Below are 20038 nucleotides of genomic sequence, written 5' to 3'. Positions count from 1 at the left end.
TCGCGGGGAGGCCGGCCTCCTCCCCCTCTTTCTCCACGCTTTCTCGAGAAATCAGAGCTGCATCCTCCATCCTACCCCTTTCCCTAGCCTGGGCCCCAGCCCAACTCTTCCCCACTCCCGGCAGAAAAGCGCACCAGGTGGGGACCTTGAGGCCTTTTTAATAGGGATGCCCAGTGCTCCCTGCTCCTCTGTACCAGCCGTGGCTGAAGCGCGCAAAAGTGTGAGGCCTGCTCTCCGGAGCACGATTGTCTGGCGGCGGACTGGCAGCGGCCCAGTCCCGCATCGTGGCTTGGACCATGGATACACACAGACACACACAGAGTTCCCCAGCATTTGGACTTGGCCAAAGTCATTCAGGTGGTTAGTTCGTGACGGATTCAGGGCGCAAGAGTGAGGCCTCCCAGCTAAGAACCTGCAGAGATTTTCATTCTAATGCTTGAGAAGCTCTAAAATGCCTTTGCACTTGGGGCTTTCCTGGGCCCACTCAGATCAAGGACACTTCCTTGTGCTCCTTTGTAATTGGCAGTGTACCTTTTGGCGGAGAGACACCCCAAAGAGTGTCCACTCTCCTTTCTCCAAGCCAATGCATTTCCAGGACAACCCTGCAAACTCCATCCCAATGATTTTGGAGAGAGAACCCAAACCCCAGCCCTCCTGGAGACCTGGCAGGCTTGGGGAAGGCCTTTGCTCTAGGTCCCGTGATTTTCTGCACCTTTATATTTTACAGACCTTGAGCATCTGGCAGGCTAACCAGGAAGCACTCTCCCCACCCCCGTGTACCCCTTTAAAAGCTGAAAGAGGTTGAAGGAATTTGAGCCACTCTAGGAATCCTGCCTCAGGATGGGAGAGGTGGCCTGGTAAAGGAAATCTGAGGGCCACAGGCTCCCGCAAAAGACTTGTGCATTAGTGGTTATGTGAGAGAAGGGGGCTGCCAAGATAGGGGCTATTGATCTTTGGGGAAGGTAAGGTGGTAGAGGTGACAGCTTTCTCTTTTTTGCCCCTGTGGAAAATCTGGTTGGAGCAGGGAGAGTGAGCAACCAACCGCTACAAGGCTGATCGTTTTTTCCAAAACAGCAGACTTCAGGCCTGAGTTCACAATGGTGTTAAGAAACTTGAGGACCGGACTCCCTCCACCTCTAAGAACCTAGTGCCTTAATCCTAGGGGAGCATCAGCTTCTCAGCTGGAGGCATGGCTATCTCTCTGTCTTCTGTCTGTCTCTCCTTTCCCCTTTTTCATCTCTGGGACCATTTCTTTTGCCTGCTAGAGAAGTGTAATTGGGTTGTAGGGACGCCCCGCTCTGGGGAGCCCAGGATTTATGGATGGCAATTAAAGTTTTATGAATTGCAGCTGAGGCTGGTTATTGAGCTATTTGAATGTGATTAGAATTCAATTAGAAAGCGGTTAGTGGACGGTAGGTCTCCAGAGTGTAAACAGACAGCTATTCCAGAAATGTGCTAATCCAACATCTTGTGACAACAATTAAGGAGTCTCAGGGCTTAACTCAGGGCAGCTCAGCTGTAACTACTTTTGTACCACAAGGTTTACCGATGCAGACATCACAGATGCTCAGCCTCGACCCTGCCTGCCTGCCCACCCTCGCTCGCGTCGGGAGAATGCTGGTAGTCCCGAATCATTCCAGCCCCAAGAAGAATGGAAGCTCAACCACTAAGAGATGCTTACAGCCTGGGTGTTTTTTTACAGGCCTAAATTGTCCAAACAGGTGACATGATTTCCCCACTTACTTTGCAAGTGTGTGTGTAATTTATTTAATATATACTTATGAGTATTTATTCACTTTGCAAGTGCTCAAAGAAAGTAATAGTTTTTCCCTTTCCTTTTTCCTCTTCTGTATTGGGTAGAAGGTTATCTGAGGTCTGTTTGGGGCTTACAGTTCGGATCACTGTGTTCCCGGTGGTTCTGGGTATGCTCATGGGAAGAACTCCTATGCTAATGTGCTGGAATTTGTGCTTATGTGAGGACCATTTTACTTTAGAGAATCCTAATTATGAAGCTTGAGCAACTAATTTATGTCTCAGTATGGAAACATCCAATTGGAGTGCTAAGGAATTTTGAGAAAAGTGAGAGGCTCATGGGGTTACTGAGGGCTGCAAGGGGTGTGGTAGCTTGGGGCCAGACTTGAGGTGGAAAGCAGACCAAGTCTGAGAAACTTTGCCTATTACGAGAGGACTTGGTTAAATTGCTTGAACCATGGTGATAAGCACAGGGTGATGTATGGAAGTGTTAAGTAGGTATATTGTACGCCTAAAACTAATATAACATTGCATGTTAACTAAGTGGAATTAAAATAAAAACTTTAAAAATTTTTTAAAAAATAAATTGTTTGAGCCCCCCAAGAGCAAGAATTTTACGGTCACGTTCCAATTTGGTGGCTCTCCTCAGATTCTCCTCATTAATTCTCTTTGGATCTCTTAGTCTTTCTTTCTTTTCTCGACTCCAGCCCCATCTTCAGAAGTTGGCCCCACTGTGTGTTGCCACCCCCATTCCTGAAGGAAGCCTACCCTCCATGGCCCCGAGCAGCTGTGTGGCCTGCCTGCCCAGCCAGACCCTTCCTCAGGATAGCAGCTCTTCGAAACTGCTCAAAGCAGAAGGGGACCCCTGAGCAGCCTGTCAGTGTGCCCCCATGGTGCCCCCGCTGCCACGCAATTTTATTTCTCAGTGATTCTGTCCGATAAAATTTCATCGTCCATTAAGTAATCCCTGAAATGAGAGCTCTTATGAGCCTATAATGAGCTCTAATTGCCACGACTCGGGGAGCCACGTGGAAGGATTTATTCGGTATTAAGCAGTCGGGTACAGAGTACAGGCTGTTACCTAAGCCATTACTTTCATAATTCAAGGAGAAAATTAGTTCTTTTAAGGGGCAGGGGGATCCTTTGATTTCCTCCCTCTTGCTGGTATGACAGAGGATGGCTTTGTCTTCCTTGAGTGCGAGACAATGTCACAAATACGAAGGTAACAAAATTGCCCCCCCCACTCCCCCAACACTTACCAGTCAGGGCACCCCACCCTTACCCTCAAATGAGAAAAAAAAATCAAAGCAGTTCAGAGGTGCCACCTTCTTGCCCCTGGACTCTCCAGCTTGAGCCTGAGTAAGCAGTTTCCTCCTAGCTCAACCTTGAGATTCGATTCTTGGCTGTAGCTTTCAAGAGGTCTTCCAATACTTCCCCCATCCGGGATCACACCTGACCTGGACCCCACATTCCCCTCTTGTTTCTCACTCTATTTCCTTTCATGGACAAAGTCAGGGAAAGCAAAGAATGTGGACTTAGCGTTCCTTATTCCACAGGCCCTAGAGTTCTGACCTGTTGATGTGCTTAGCTGTTTCACCGGCTGTAACTCCCACTTCGCCCTTCCCTCTGCACACCCCCCCAAAGAGCCCCCCCATCCCGAGTCCTTTTTTCTCTCATTTTTAGCGTTTGCCCACACGGTTCTCCTGCCCCAAACGGAGGCTGCGAGCAGGGCGGGACAGCCCAGGAGTTGGCGGGGCGGCCTCGGATTTATTTGCTCCTCTTACATTGATTTCATATTAGTTTCCAAAGCGATGAATGATCTCAAAGCTGGGTTTTGTTAGCCGAACACAAACAGGAGACAGGACTTACTTGCCCCCAGCTCCCTTTAATGAGGTCATTATCAAAGCGTGAACAAGTCTATGAATGTTTTATTGAAAGCGCATCGTTAACTTGTATCCATCCTTTTCTCCGAGTGGCATTGTGATATTGCTGTCTGTGGCACATCTTACCCGATATAGCCCGAGATTTCCCCATTCTCTGTAACCAGGCAACCCTTTCTGAATACCCAAAAATTGAAAAGAACCGCTTAGTCTTCAAGAAAGTCCTCAATAATAGTGGAAAAGAACAAAGATCCAGGAGACAACAAAATGCCACAGGGGTGACTTTTCATGAGCAATTATCTCTCATTAATCAGAAGAACAGCTGCAATATTAATTTTCTCTCTTTCTTCCTCTCTTTTCACAGTCCCCAACATTTGAATAATCATAAATTTTGATTTTATGAAGGAGTCACATTTTCAGGGGCTGGAGGAAAGCAGCTACCTAGGTGAAGACAAGGAGAAAACGCTCTCGTTTTATTATTATTATTTTTTTTGGTTTGGGTAAAGCTGCCAACAAAGCAAAATGAAAAAAAATAAAAATAAAAACAAGAGAGATATACTGGAGAAAATGGTCCTCCCCCTTTCTTCTAGATGGCGGCTTAGAATCGGGATTCTTTTCCCGCGCCGCCTCCTGACAACTCCCCCTCCCTCCCTTCCTTCCTCCCCCCTGCCCAGACCCTTTCCCCAGTTCTGCTCTGAACAGGGCGGAGGGAAACGTCCCCGGCGTCTGGCGTGGGAGTTTCAGCCGGGTTTCTGCCAGTTTAACTTGCAAACGTGAAGCCAAGCGTTGTCGATCTGACCAAAGAGACACTCTTTGGGCGTAACTCGCATTGTGGCCATCAAAAGCCCGCCAGCCTTGGATGAACTGAGACGTGCATTCAGCAGAAATGGGGCGCTCGCTCTCCTTTCAGGAGCCGGAGAGGCGATTGTTCGCAGAATGTGTAGTCAGGGTGGAAAACGAGGATCCCCAGATAAGGCTGTAACCTGCAAACCGGATTGGGGAGAGTTAAAAGAATCTCATTAAAGCCGAGGCTGCAATTAGCAAATACACACTCTTAGAGAACCCAAGCCCCTCTTGAAAAGCCTTGAGTCGGGATGAAAGCGGGGCAGTTTGGAGTCAGTCCCCACATTCCTACGCTGGCAGAGTGAAGAGGGGCTCCGGCGCCCGGCTCTCGTGTCAGCTTCCCGAATATTACTTTGAACGCAGTGCAAGCGAGCCCGTTCAGCCTAGAGGGCAGGCGGCGGGCCTCGTGCTCACCCACCACCAAAAAATGGTCTTGCTTCTCCCTAGTGTTTATTCAGAGCGGATGGGCCTTTGAGAAACCTCAATTCGCCTTTGTGCTCACGACAGGCGCAAGAGTTCAATTGGGCCCTCGGAGAAGGGGGTGGGAGGAGGCTTCTGGGAAAGGAGCGAGGAGTCTGGCTCAGAATTTCGGGAACAACCGAGTCTCCGGACCCTCTGAACAGTTTTGATGACACCTAGTCCCCGCCACACAACCCCTCTGCTCCCCACATCCCCTTAATTAATATTCGCCCACCCCCAAATCCTTCAGCCTAACAGGGCTTCCCTCCCCCACCCTTAAAGCTCTCCTCTGTCATCAGAATAAAATTTATTGAGCGCCTACTCAGTGCCCAGCGTGTGCTAGGCCCGGCGGGGAGCATGCCTGAAAAGGCCAAGACTGTATCCAATAGAATATTGTTTCATTTCAGTAACAATGGCCTGAGGTGGGGAACAATTATCCGGATAATTGAAGCAAATGCTCCACCTCCCTCCCTCCCGCTCCAGATCCCTTGGCGCTGGCCTTTTTTTTTTTTTTTTTTTAACTACCTTTTTCAAAGTTGGTGGTTTTTGTTTGGTTAGGGAGGGTGTTGCTGAGAGCGATAGAGGAGGGCTGAATCATTCACACGCACGAATCCCCCACTTTCCTTGGCCTAAAGTTTGCTGAAAGTCCTGGCCTGAAATAGCTGCTTAGTAATGGAATTCAAGACAGTTTTTTTTGTCTTTTGCTTTTTTGTTTCTTATTTTTTTTTAAAGATTTTATTTATTTATTCGACTGAGATAGAGACAGCCAGCGAGAGAGGGAACACAAGCAGGGGGAGTGGGAGAGGAAGAAGCAGGCTCCTAGCGGAGGAGCCTGATGTGGGGCTCCATCCCAGAGCACTGGGATCACGCCCTGAGCCGAAGGCAGACACTTAACCGCTGTGCCACCCAGGCACCCCTGTTTTTGTTTCTTAAATGCTACCAAAAAGAGAGTGAACCTTTGTAATTTTTAGCGATCTAGCCTTTTGGTCAAACTTGGTCATCTACAAAAATCACCCAGACAGCGTTATAAAAGTATGGATGCCTTCAAGATTTTGATTTAATGGTGTGGGGCCCAAGCTTAAGAATTAAACAAAAATGCTTGCTGTGGTTCTGATGCAGGTGAGGGTTGAGAAATAATGGATAAATGCTACCCTGCTAATCCTGGAACCTGAAGAGAAGAACTTAACCTCTCTGAGCCTCACTCAGCAGTTGGTAGTTGGAAAGCATGTATGGTGCACCTACTGTATTTGGGGCTCCTGGCATACAGGGAATGCTGTTGCACAAGACAGGTCCCTTGGGAGTTTCCAGTACGTTAAAAGGAATCAACAATTCAACTCAGTGGCAGTGAATCGCAAAAGGTCGAGTGAATATGAGAGAAACGCCCATTTGGCTCCAGGAGTGGGTAAAGCTGAAGTCTGAAGGTGACTTGCAGAATGAGTGGCAGTTGGCCTGGGAACGAGGGATGGGGAATGTGTTCCGGGCCACTGAAGGGAGCACACAAAAGCAGGGAAGACTTTCTCTTGGTTAATTGCAAGAACTGAAAGGAAGCCAGGGAGATTGGTGGAACAATCTTCAGTTTCTGAGCCTGTGAGATAGGAAAATGCCCGCCACCTTCCAGTCCTTCGGAGGGATTGAGGACTGCTTGGCGCCGGGCCTGGTGCCTGGTAAGAGCTGTTGGTGGCTCTGGGTTTTATTATTATCTGGGATCTGCAGGGCCATGTGCCCTTGAGGCCGGGGAATGAAGTATCAGAGCGCTAGGCTTCACAGAGGAAAACCAGGAAGCTGGAGCAATGGCCCAGTCGTCTCTCCGAGACAATGCACCTTTTCTGAGCTGAGTTTCTACTCCCAAGGCTCCTTCGCAGCTTGGCGCCCACACCCTGAAGGTGCCCAACCTGGGGTTTCTCTAGCCTTTGATTTCTGGATAAGCCTGTCTCCTTCAGCAGCCCCATCAACCTGGGCCTGCCAGGGGAGTTTCCCCAGGCTCCACTCTCCACCCCGCTCAAAGGCCTGGCATTCTGGAAGCCCCTACTTGGGACTATGCCTTAAAATTTCAAAGCTCCTTTGGCCTGGAGAAATCTTCAAGCATTGCAGGTCTGTTTGGGGTTTTTTTTATTTTTAAAGTTTATTTATTTAGTAACCTCTAAACGCAATGTGGGGCTTGAAATCAGGGATGGGAGATCAGGGGTTTGTGCTCCTCCAACGGAGCCAGCCAGGCGCCCCCTTTGCTGGTCTGTTTTGCACAGGAGGAAGCAGGTGCCATTCCAGTATGCCAATCTTCATAGCCACCATTTCTTTCCTGAGCTCCCCCATGTGCCTGGCTCTGAATGAGGAGACTTGCCCACATGACCTCATTTGCTCTGACAGATAAAACACATTATTATGGCTGTTTCTTGTAGGAGAATCCTCAGTCTTAATGAAGTTCAAAGACTTACAAGGTCAGACAACTAAAGATGGCAGAGCCAGGATTCAGATCCTGTCTATCTAATGCAGGGGTGTGGAGTTTTAGGCACTAGGTAAAACCATCTCTTAATGATACCAACATTTATTGAGCATCTATTATGTGCCAGGGTATGAAATAAGCTTTTTATTTTTTTAATTTTTTAAAATATTTTATTTATTTATTTGACAGAGAGAGAGAGAGCGAGAGAGGGAACACAAGCAGTGGGAGAGGGAGAAGCAGGCTCTGCGCTGAGCAGGGAGCCCAATGCGGGATTCAATCCCAGGACCCCAGGATCATGACAGGAGCCAAAGCCAAAGGCAGACGCTTAAGGACCGAGCCACCCAGGTGCCCCATGAATTAAGCTTCTTAATGTATCTTTAATTTTTCACAATGACCCTGTGAGGTAGGTACTTTTATTATTTACTCATTTGGCTTTTGTCCACTTCTTGGTCAGTATGGTTTTCCTATATATTAAAGATCACAAAGGCCAGTTTAATGTGGGGCACATTATGATGGGGCACAAACTGGCACTGGGATGAGGATAGGGAATGTGATTGTTTTTATGCCCCTACACCCTGAACATAGTTAAGTGCTGAAAGATATTTGAAGTGGGTAAAAGCAACAGCTTATTCCTTTACTTCAAAAGCCTTCATTGTAATCAGTACATAGGTCCACTGGTTGGTTGGGTACGCTCCCCTCCCCAAATGACTGCAAGCTGCACCTGGACAGAAACTGGGTCTGTTTTGTTTATTCACCGTCTGTGTCAAACACCCAGCCTAGAGCTGGCATATATTGGGAGATAAATATTTGTTGAATGACTTCCCATTTTACACAGGCTCAGAGAGGCTATGCAATTTGCCCAAAGCACAGAGCTTCCAAGTGGCAGAGGAAGGATTCAAACCGAGGTCTTTCTCATACTAAAACCCTGCTCTTTCCACCCCAGCCCACAGGGACTGAACGGGGGAACCCGGGCTGCGCGGCTGGGGGCCGGTCCGAGGTCGGTCCTCACTCAACCCCAACCCCAGACGTGGGTGAAGCCGAGGGAGGCCGCTCCCTAGAGGGGATAAATAGACTCTGAGAGGGTGCGAGGCGCTCCCAGAGCGTCCGATGCTCCTGGCGCTTTCGCTGCGGGAGCTGGAGACCCACACCCTACCCCCTTCCTGGTGTTTTGTCTCTCCGGGTCCCGGTCTCTCCTTCTCCCTATTTCTCATTGGGAAACGAAGCGACTCTAAGGGATCGTACTGAACCCACAGCCCGAGAACACCGCGACCAGCAACGGCCCCAAAGACCTGCCATCCACGCTCTGCGATGTGTCCTCGCCGCGACAGGTGCGCATGCGCGAGCGTGTGTGCCCGAGGGAGAATTTAGCATGAATGTGTGTGCGCCAGCGCGTGTGAAGTGTGCGTGAGCGTGTGAATGAGTACGTACGTGACAGTGGGACACGGGGTGTGTGCGAAGCGAGTGTATGTGTCGGCAAGTGTGTGAAGAGTGCGAATATGAGGAGTAGCACGTGCGTGTGTGTGTGTGTGTGTACCGGGGTAAGTGAAGCGTGTAGGTGTTTCAGAGCTTGAGTGGGGGCTGTAAGCTTGACTGTGTGAATGCAGGAGTGTGAATATATGAAGGGGCGAATGAGAGAGGCTGAGTGTGTGAGGGAGAGTGTGTGTGAACGGTATGCGTGTGAATGTGCGGGAGAAAGTGTGTGCTCCTGTGAGTCTATGCGTAGGTGTATGTGTAAGAACGTGCGCGCCACGGTGTGTGTGAAGAGTAGGAGCGCGGGTGTGGGAGATCGAGCGCGTGAAGTTTGCCCGGGAGAGTGTGCGTGGCTGGGACGCGTGCGTGGGGCGTGGCTCCTGGAGCCCCACCTCCGCCGCTCACCTCCCTGGAGCCTGGCGCCTACCTCTCTCTGCGGAGCAGCGAGGTCCCTGAGAGAGGGAGGGAAAGAAGAAGGGGACAGGAGTGGCCCCTCACAGCGGAAACCTGCAAGTAAGTGGGGGGCGCTTTGGGGGCATCACCAGCATTCCCCTTTTTCACCTGTCCCCCAGTTTTCTTCACTCACCCCCTGGATCACCTTTCTGGACATTTACCCAACAAGTACTTATGGAGTGCCCACAGTATAAGAGGCTCTGCTCTACACACTGGGAAAACCAGAAGAACAAGACAGCTTAGGTCACACTCATCAGGGAACTAACACGGGGCTTTCCGTTCATGAGTAACTGCTTTGCAAAATGCTGGTGTTATAAATTTTGGTCTCTGCCCTCAAGCAGAGGGGGCATGGAGAGCTTAGAAGACAGAATATGATAGCAACAAGACAGTGTGTTGGAATAAGTGCGAACGCATTCCATCTCCATCCAAACCACAACCCTTCCACTGTCCTCTTGAGCTTGGGCTTCAGGTTAGGCGGTCCTGGGTGTGAGTCGCCCTCCTTGACAGTGGAAGTTATAATAGCACTCTTCTTATCGGGTGGCTGTGAGGGTTAAATGAGTTGTCATGACAACCCTTGGCGCAGTGCCTGGCACATGGTTAGCACTCAATATATACAAGCTACAGTGATGCTGATGCCTAAGAGTTGCTGGCCTGATGGAATGCTGTGGAGAAGGGGAGATGTGCTGTAGGTTTTTAAAAAAAGATTTATTTATTTATTTATTTGAGGAGGGAGGAGCAGAGGGAAAGGGATAGAGGCAGAGGGGGCTCCATCTCCCAACCCTGAGATCATGACCTGAGAGGAAATCAAGAGTCCTATGCTGAACCAACTGAACCACCCAGGCACCCAATGTGATGTAGGTTACACAGTTTGAGAGATTATCTACAGATTCAAATTAATTTCTATATATTTATATTATATTGCTCTGTAGTGTCAGGTTGTGAATATCAGATGCTTGGTCTTTATTCCTGAACCAATGTTACTACTAGTGCTGTTGTTAAGGGGAAATGAAAAAGTATTGAGGGGAGACAGCAAGAACCTACAAGAGCCAAACGTCCTTTCAGGCAGCCTTAGAAGCATTTTTAGTCCACCCGTGTGCCTTTAAAGTGAAAGGGAATATTTTCACAGTGACACAAAATGCATGCTGTAATTTAACCTTGTGAGCGAAACTTCCAGTTAAGTATGACATAGGAAGTATGTTTCCTGATTAGCCATGTACCTCCCTGGAACAAGGTACTGTATAAACAATTACGGGACATGGTAGTTTTGTTTTGTTTTTAATGTCTGACTTACTAAGGTACTAAGGGATTTTGTTTTGTTTTTTTTGTTTGTTTTGTTTTTAGTGTTCAACCTAGGACCACAAGATAATTTTGTTTTAAACTGAAAAGGGTATCTTTAAAGATTGAATTTCCTTATGGAGACTTTTTCAAGAAAAAAAAATATATTTAAAAAAATCTTGAAAAATATGAGAATTGTTTGCAGCATCTAGGCTCTCAAATTTAGCAGCTGAAAATGAATTTTGCCATTATTCAGCTGACGCAGCCATCTTATGTTACAATCAGAGAAACTGAGATCCAAAGAGTAGTGTTATAAGCGGTCAATCCCTTCCAGCAGTCACTAAGTAGGACCATCTTAATTTTGTTCCTCTGTCCGCTCTGTCCACACTTAGACATTTGTAGGAAGATGTCCTGGCAATTAAGAGGAGAAAACGGGGAGGATTTCCAGCTCCCTTCCAGACTGGCACATCCCTGTTTCTGGCAACTCTCTCTTCTGGGGTCTCAGACCCAAACCCTTGGAACCTTCCTCAAATCCTCTCTTTGTCTCTGTACATTTAATTTGTGGGGAAGGCTTGATGGCTCTATCTTTAAACATATCCAGAAACTGACCACTTACAACATCCCCACCGCTATCACACCGGTCCAAACCACACTCTGGTCTCCTGCAGAGCCTTCTGACTGGGTCCTTCTTCCCATCCTTGCCTCTACAATCCGTTCTCAATTTAGCAGCCAGAGGAAGCCTCTAAAAACAGAAGTCAGATTGGGTCAGAATAAGAACCAAAGACCTTACAATGGCCAAAAGTCCATCCATGGTCTTAACAGTGGCTGTCTCTCTGAACTTCTCTCCTCCTGTTGGCCTATTCACTCGCCCTGCTTTCCTTTCTTGTCTGACCCTCTCCTGCATTGGCCTTCCCCCCTGCTGAGAACTCTTCCCTACAAGTGCCCTTGTTTACCTTCATTGAGGTCTTCCCTCAAATGTCACTTGCTCACTCTTTTTAAAATTTCGAAGCCCCTACTGTGCCCTCTGCACTCCCAACCCCCTTACCATGTTTTATTTTGTTCTCCATAGCATTTACCATTTTCCAACATACTATATAATGTACGGAGTTTATGTGTTTATTGTCTGAATCCCCCTTTGAGAATGAAAACTCCTGGAGGATATTTATGTCCATAGAGTCACTAAGAACAGTGCCTGGCATAATAGTTGCTCAATAATATTCGATGAGGATTCACAAGAAGAAAGCCAGTGTTCTTGGTAGACGCCTGACCACAATTCTATCTTACCTCTACATAGCACTTTGGAGTTTACAAAGACTCTTAAATATGTTATGTCATTGGATGTGCACAGTTATATAAGCTGGATAGGACTTTTTTTTACTTGTTATTTCCACGATGAGATATTTAGAATTTAAAGGATGTGTCCAAATCAGATCCAGGACTGGGATCTAAATCAGAGTGTCATTTTTGGTAGTAGACAAGTTCTCTGTTCTAAACCTCTTGGCTAAATGAGGAAAATATAGGTTACTGGATTCACTGTGGATCCTTCTAAATTCTGGCCCTGGGATGAGGGCTGGGTCCTTCTTCCACTGCCTGCCTTTGGGATTATGTAGCTGTTCAATCCCCAGCTAAATAAATGATGTTTGGGGGAACATTCCACAATGGCCACATCCTCTTGTTTTTATAATTTGCACAGGGTTGAAAACAAGAGATATTGTCTTGTTGTTAGCTCAAGCTCATTTGGAGTCTGGCCTGAATCTCTTGACTTGGCTGGATGCCCTCCCTCATCTGACTGCTCTGGGCAAACCAACATACTGTCTTAGTTAGTGCATTACAGTTCCTTCCTCATGTTTGAGTTCTCTGTCAGTCCATCAGATTTAGCTGATGAGCTCACTGACTGAAAACTGATTGAGCAAGACAATGTCCCTTATTCTCTAGGCACACACAGCACCATTGTCTTCCGCAGATACTAGTAATAATTGACATCCTCTTATGAGGACATTAATAGCTCAGGAGTCATTAACCAATAAATGCTGTTAGGGCAAGAATTTATCATATTGAACTACAAAGGTAGCAAAAAAAGTAATATGATTCAGAAAATAGATGTAAATATAAAATTACCAATTCTGAACAAATTTTTAAGATAACACTATTTCCGGGACACCTGGCTCACTCAGTTGGAAGAGCATTCAAGTCTTGATCTCGGGATCATGGGTTCGAGCCCCACTATGGATGTAGAGATTACTAAAAAAAAAAAAAAAAAAACTTAAAAAAAAAAGATAACACCATTTCCTCATGGATGTTCACATGTAGTAAAATGACAGTTACTTCCCTGTTATCTTTCAGATCCCATGAATTATTACTTTTTTATGTGAATGAGGAAAATTTCAACATTTTGAGACAAGAAAAGGAATAGAATTATTTGTTTATTGAAATATTAAATCAATGTTTGGTTATTCATGGATTAACCCATGCCATCTCCACTAGAATGTAATACATGTCTCAGTTATACACGGTTTCTGTGTTCCAGGTGCTCTAAAGCAACAGAGATGTTAATTATAAATGCAGAAAGCATAGTTCAGAAAGGAGCAATGTCAGCCAAAGTTAACTGCATCATTGCTATTCTGCAGGGGGCTTTTTTTTTTTTTTTTTTTTTTTTTTAACCTTGGGTGGTGGTGGCGGTGGTGGTGGTGGCAGTGGTGGTTGTTGTTGTTGTAGTTTGAAACTGAGCAAGTTAATGGAGTTCCAAACAATGTACCTAGTTCCAAACAATGACCATAATACCATGTATATTGGCCAGAGAATGACCCCTAGCCAGAGAAGTCTTTGTATTTTTAGTAGCCAACAAAAGACAAAGTGTATCGGACGAATGGCTACTTTTAAAGATAAGGCCTAGGTCATACTGTTAGACGAACTTCCAGAAATAGAGCTACAGTTGCTATCGAAATTCACCATTATTTATCAAGTGCCTGCATGTGCTGGACGCTGGGGTACAAAGATGACTAAAGCCTCATCACAGCCCTCAATGAATTCTAATAGGTGTGTCATAATGGAATGCAAGAATCTATGGAATCACGGAGGAGAGAGCCATTCTGTCTTCCAGCTGGCATCAGGGACCCTAGGATTGGGCCTTGAACTATTTATAGGATATATTCAGATTAAAAACAACACGACAACAACAATAGCACAACAGTGAGAGAAGAGACTTCTAGAAGGGTGCATGAGTGAGCACAGACCTGGAAGATACATTCTATGGAGGCGGGATGGCCACCTGCAGCAGGGAAAAACAGCAAGGGCTGCTTAGCAGCAGAAACAAAGGGTCTGAGTGGTTGGTGAAGGAGTAGGAGGTATTATTAGATGGATGGTCTTTGAGGCATGCTAAGTAGAAAATTGAAAAGATTATATTGAAATCATTATAAAGGATGGATTGGAAGAGAGAAAAATCAGAGGCAGTTAAAGTCTTAGAGTCAGTCACAAGACGATGAGGGTTACATTAATCAGTAGTGGTGGGAAAGGAGAGGAGAGGTGAGGATGAATTCAAGAGTGCCAGCAGCCCTCAGTTGCTCTTGGGTTGTGAGATGTGGGTACAGAAAGATAAATGAGTCAGTGGGGAGTTGGATTTGTGGCTCAGGGATCTGGGTTAGTGAGGGCACTGTTAACAAATATAGTGGTTACAGAAGATAACAAGTGTTTTATTGTTTCAGATGGGCTTGTGGATACAGTGGGGAAGAGGAAGAAGGTAAGGTTTTTGGTGTTAAGCATTTTGAGTTATAAGTACTGTCAGAAGAGCCAATGGGACATTTTTGATGTGTAATAGCAGTTGGAAATATCAATCTGAACTTCGGAAAAATTGGGGTTGGAAATAAACATGGCATCAGCCTATAGCATTAAAACATATATAATTGTTGGAACATCAAGGTGAGATGAAATTACTGAAGGCTGAGGTGATGGTTAGGATGGCCAAGCTCATTGTCTTGGCATAGTATCTTTCCAAGTAATTGGCACATAGTAGTTAACATATTTGTTAAATGCTGACTCTGTTCCAGAGTCTCACTTCCCTGCTCTGGGGACTTATCTAATCTCTTGGTCATTCTATCTAGAGGTAATCAAGTACCTACCACTTGGCAGTGGGACTGGAATACAGTGGATTTGGAAAACAAATCAAGGTTGGAAGGCAGCTTGGTGTGAATATAGGATCAGAGTTAAAAATAGCCTCCTTTAGGGGCACCTGGGTGGCTTAGTCGGTTAAGCATGATGCCTTGCTCAGGTCATGATGTTAGGGTCCTGGGAACAAGCCCCCACATGGGCTCCCTGCTCAGGAGGGAGCCTGCTTCTCCCTCTGCCCCTCCCCCACTCAAGCTCACACTATCTAATAAAAAAAAAAAAATCTTAAAAAATTTTTGAAATAGCCTCCTTTAGCCAACCAGGTGCCTTAGAAAGTTGGCCTGAGCACTCAGCCCCCATCCCATCCAACAGAAATAGGGTTATGTAGGGAAGTCCTGATGTCATATTCAGGTACCCTGCCCTGTTTTCATTCCAAAAGACTTCTTTTCCCATGCAGACCTTAGATATTTTCTGATAGATTCAACCTTATCTTCACAGGGCTTGCTGACATTTGAACATGCCAGGGATCCATCAAGTAGGGCAGCCAGATGTTTATGGCCTGGTTCTGGCTTATTAGCACAGTGTTGCTCAGACTCCCTGTCTGAGTCAGAATCCTAAGTGACTGTTCCAGGTCACAAGATGTTTGTGTTTCCCGAAGGATTTAAAGTGCTTGCAAAATGGTCTGTGATATCCGCCTCCAGAAGGAAGATTGCTCATCTTTGAGATCCTATGTAGATGGAAAAAATGAGGGACAAATGGCAAATCAATACAAAAAATCATTTACAGTGTCACCATTTATCATCAGCTGGAACTTGGTATTGGTCCTGTAATTTCCTGTCAGTTACCACATTACCTAACTGTCCTCATCCTATGATGTTCTGGATCAACCTCTCTGCTTCAACCAGGCAGACCTGCTTGTGATCATAGCACAGACAGCCCCCTATGTGGGACTTCTTACCCACACGTTTCTCCACTCAAAGTGCTTCTATCCTTTTCTCACTCATCCAGTTTTATCTTTAAAATGCTCATCAAGGGATTCCTAGGTGGCTCAGTCAGTTAAGAGTCTGCCTTCAGCTCAGGTCATAATCTCAGGGTCCTGGGATTGAGTCCTGCATTGGGCTCCTTGCTCAGCAGGGAGCCTGTTTCCCCCTCTGCCTGCTGTTCCCCCTGCTTGTGCTCTCTCTCTCTCTCAAATAAATAAATAAAATCTTTTAAAAAAAATAAAATGCTCCTCAAAATGGTACCTTCTTCATATGACTTCTTCCTATGATAACAACTCAAATTATCCAGAATTCCTCAGTGTTTCCATATGCGCTAACTATAAGTTTTATCTCTATATAGTATATCCTATTTTTTTTAGGACTTATGAATACCCTTAATTTTTCCAGAGCAATATCTTATAGACTAGCCCTCAGCATCACCTACAAAGATCGTTGAGTTGAATGGACTATTCATCTAGTCAACTGGAAGTTTTTCGGGTGATGGGAATAATGATGACAATGATTCATTCACTGAGTGTTATAGCAGACACTGTATTAAGGATTTTGCCATGTTATTACATTTGATTGTCACAATAAAGAGTGAGGAGGAGATCATCCTCATTTTATAGATGGGAAAATAGAGGTTCAAAGAGGTTAAGTAGTTTGCTTGAGGTCACATGATTAGTAAAGAGCATAATCTGTATTCAAACCCCAGCCTTTGAGACTCTACAGTTCATAATCTTGCCATGTTTTCGGTGTCTGTTTTTTAAAGGACAAAAAATGATATTTTCTTCATCTCTTTCCATTCCTCCTTGTACAGGGCTGTGTCCTGAATGCTGTAATTAAATTTGAGGTTGCAGGAACACACGGATGCTAACTTCCTTCAGCGGGTGAGTGTTTTGGTAAGCATAGATGGGGAAGTAAAGGAAAGTAGGGTCTGCTTCAGCAACTGCAAAGCCAGACCTCATGGAGAATTGAAAAAAAACCCACTCCTCCTCCTGCCCATTTCCTCAGAAGGGGCTTACTTAGAGTTTTATGGATCCTCTTTCCCTGTGAGAACAAAGATTTCAGATAAAAGGCCCTTCATTAGAAACCAGTTCTTTCATTAATTCAACAAATATTTGAGTGCTTACAATATGTCAAGCACTCTTCAAGGCACCAGGGAAAAGTGGTGAGCATAACGGATAGATTTTGTCCTAATAGTGTTTCTGTTCCAACAGTCTTATATATATATTTTTTTAAAGATTTTATTTATTTATTTGACAGAGAGAGACAGCCAGCAAGAGAGGGAACACAGGCAGGGGGAGCGGGAGAGGAAGAAGCAGGCTTCTAGCGGAGGAGCCTGATGTGGGGCTCGATCCCAGACCGCAGGGATCACGCCCTGAGCCAAAGGCAGATGCTTAACGACTGAGCCACCCAGGCGCCCCAACAGTCTTATATTTTTAATGATAATAATTTTCATGGGGCTGTTCTCTTCCTGATGCTTATTCTCTGGTTTGAAGACTTTCTCATTTTCAGGATTGTGCTTGAACTAAGAAGTGGGTAGAAGCCAGTATTTTTCAAATTTATTTATGGTGGGCACCTGTTAGTTGCTGCTTTTTTTTTTTTTTTAAGATTTTATTTATTCATTTGACAGAGAGAGAGAGAGCACATGCAGGGGGAGCAGCAGGCAGAGGAAGAGGAGAGGGAGAAGCAGGCTCACCACTGAGCAGGGAGCCCAATGCAGGGCTCAATCCCAGGACCCTGGGATCACGACCTGAGCCGAAGGCAGCCGCTTAACCCTGGGATCATGACTGAGCCACCCAGGCGCCCCTGGAAAGGAAAGCTTTAACACTAATCTGGAAGAGAAAGTATACAGTAAAATTTCTAAGATTGTATGATTCAATGTCACATAGGAAAATGTGAAGATAAAAGCTAATAAATCACAAGAAGATCTCTTTAAGTTTGAGTGGACAGAAAACTGAAAGACAGGCTCAGTACAGATGAATATAGTTCGAACTATATTAATAAAGTTGTTTCTATGTTATTTTAATTAGGATCCAGAAACAAAAGGGGAATTAAAAAGAATTGTAGGACTATTCCCTAGTGGTATGAGCCTAACCTGGCTCAATTAAATCTGACTGAACTGCTTTGTTCAACATGACCATCAAAATGTTGTTTTTGATCATCTTAAGAACGAGAACAGAAAGTGATCTAAGCCTTCAGCAATGGCATTTATCAGAATGGCATTTGACATGTGTGTGATGATAGGGTCCTGAGCCATCTAACATTTGTAAGCTCATTTCAATAACCTGAAAAAGCCTCTACATTAGTGGGCACTAATTATAAAATCAACATGTGAGAAACATTACATTCATGGGTTGATTGGCATCGCTTATAGTCGATCTAAGATTATCATCTAAAGAGCTTTTGATTTTGGATTCATTTGCCAAGTTACATCGTTCCTGAAGCATCTCAAATCAGGCAGGACAGGGTAGAATCGCATGCTGATGCCACAGGGTGTAGATGGGTCCGAATGGCCCTGGTTCAGTCAACAGTCCTGCTCCAGTCATGAATGATCAGCTACTCTGTGATACCAACAAGAAGGGTCACCTGCTCATGTGACACACCATAAATATCAGTTCCTCGTGGTTGGCAGTGGGGTGGCAGGAGGGGTGCTGCGGGAATGAAGTTACAGGGATCTAACAGACTGCAGGCAGAATGAGATCTCGGAGCCAAAGTGGGATCACTTCTAAGGTGAACAGCAGCCACAACAGCCTTGCGAGGACATTTGGAGGACGTATCTCCTTGGGGACAAACCTCTCACAGGCTAATCACTAAGCTAACCTATGGCAAACTGATCTGTCTATTCCTTTGATGATACATGTATCACCCTCTCAGTGAACCTCTTACAGATGATATGGGCTGTTCGTTTGAATCTCGGAGAACAATAAGTCAAGTTGACTGTTCTTTCCAGTGTGGCCATTGCATTTTTAAGTTGCCCGGCAGCTGTGCGGGTCTGAATGGGTGACCACTCATACACCCTTTCCACCTCTTTGCCGTATGACTTTACTCAGAAGGGCAAAGAGAGAGAAAACCCAGGAGAGAAATGGTTGCGGTATTTTCTTGTCTTTCTATGCAGCTTTATAAATGCTCAGAACATGATCTGGCATGATGAATTGTTTCTGTGATGGAGGCAGCTAGACAGGAACATTGTCTTCATTCTCTAGATAAGAGAATGGAAGGAAGATAATTTAGGGTAGGCTGATTACAATGCAGCATGAAAATGCATATCTACCGCTCTTTATTCTAGTATTCTATCCACCCTGATTGAAATAACACTGTCATCAATAATAACAACTAACACTTATTGAATACTTACCATTCTTTACGTATATTATCTCATTTAATCCTCCCAACTCTATGCAATGAGTGCTATAATTAGCTCCACTGCACAGATGAGGATAACAAGTATTAAGTCAACCCAGTTTCCTGTTTCTTAAATATCATCCTGGGAATGTTAAGCGTTTGGGGAGGTAAATGAGCTTTTTTATAACCACTCAGCAGTTCCTCATTATACTGTGTAAAAACGGTTAGCCTCATTTTCTCATTAAGTTTGTATTTTTTCCTTCTTATTTATCTTCCCTTCCTGGTAGTGGACATTTACCCACAGAAACAAAAGGAGTCTTTCTTTGATCTTCACTGTATCTCAGCCTTTCAAGAGCCACTTGAGCTTGAGTAAGTCATTTACCCTGTTTCCTCTGAAATTTATAGAACGGAAATAATATCCCACTGTTTATTTCATTGGAGTGTTGGGAGGGTGAGAGGAGACACAAATGAAAGTGTTTTGTAAAATATTTAGCACTATGTAAACACTGATATAAATATTTTTTTCCTTGTAGATGGTCTTTTCTCTTTACCTCACTTTTCCCCTTATTTTTCTGAATAAAGACTGCATTCTTTTACATGTTCATATTTGAATGTCTTCCTGTGGTGCAATTAACTACAACAATAAAGATAATAGCAAGATTTCTGAAGAAATTCACTTACAACTATTTCATGCCTCCAGGTGTAAGTTATTTTCATGGTAGTAAGGTGCATTTCATTTTCTGAGCCTCCAGAAGAACTCACAGCTCATTACATCTTCTAAGGATACACTGGTATCTTTAAATACACCATGTACAGAGTTATTAGTTGATCTCCCAAGGCCTAAAATTGTTCTTGCATCTTCTTAAGTGCTTAATGTCACTAGGACCAACACAATACCTTGAATACTGAAGCCCTAAAGTTAATTTGAGAGGATTCTACCTTCAAAATTTAGTTCCGTATAAAAGTAACTCACATTTTAAGAAGAGGTTGAAACACAGTAGCCAATGACTAGAAAAGAAAGAAACTTCCAGGGGCGC

At 45.0% G+C, this 20038-nt stretch overlaps 1 long non-coding RNA gene across 2 annotated transcripts; it reads left to right on the top strand.

The window, feature by feature from the left end:
- Window positions 1-8730: 8730 nt before the first annotated feature.
- LOC130543237 (uncharacterized) lies at window positions 8731-19605 on the top strand. Of its 2 annotated transcripts, none has more exons than XR_008958413.1 (4): window positions 8731-9357; window positions 14274-14308; window positions 16474-16543; window positions 17290-19605. It is a non-coding gene; the product is annotated as an uncharacterized LOC130543237 (long non-coding RNA). The 2 variants fall into 2 exon arrangements; XR_008958412.1 differs by having other exon boundaries at window positions 8759-9357; window positions 19289-19502.
- The last annotated feature ends 433 nt before the right edge of the window (window positions 19606-20038 follow it).

Source organism: Ursus arctos, unplaced genomic scaffold (assembly GCF_023065955.2).
Source record: "Ursus arctos isolate Adak ecotype North America unplaced genomic scaffold, UrsArc2.0 scaffold_9, whole genome shotgun sequence".
NCBI lineage: Eukaryota > Metazoa > Chordata > Mammalia > Carnivora > Ursidae > Ursus > Ursus arctos.
The sequence above is the reverse complement of the archived record's forward strand: the minus strand, read 5'-3'. Positions and strand labels throughout refer to the sequence as shown.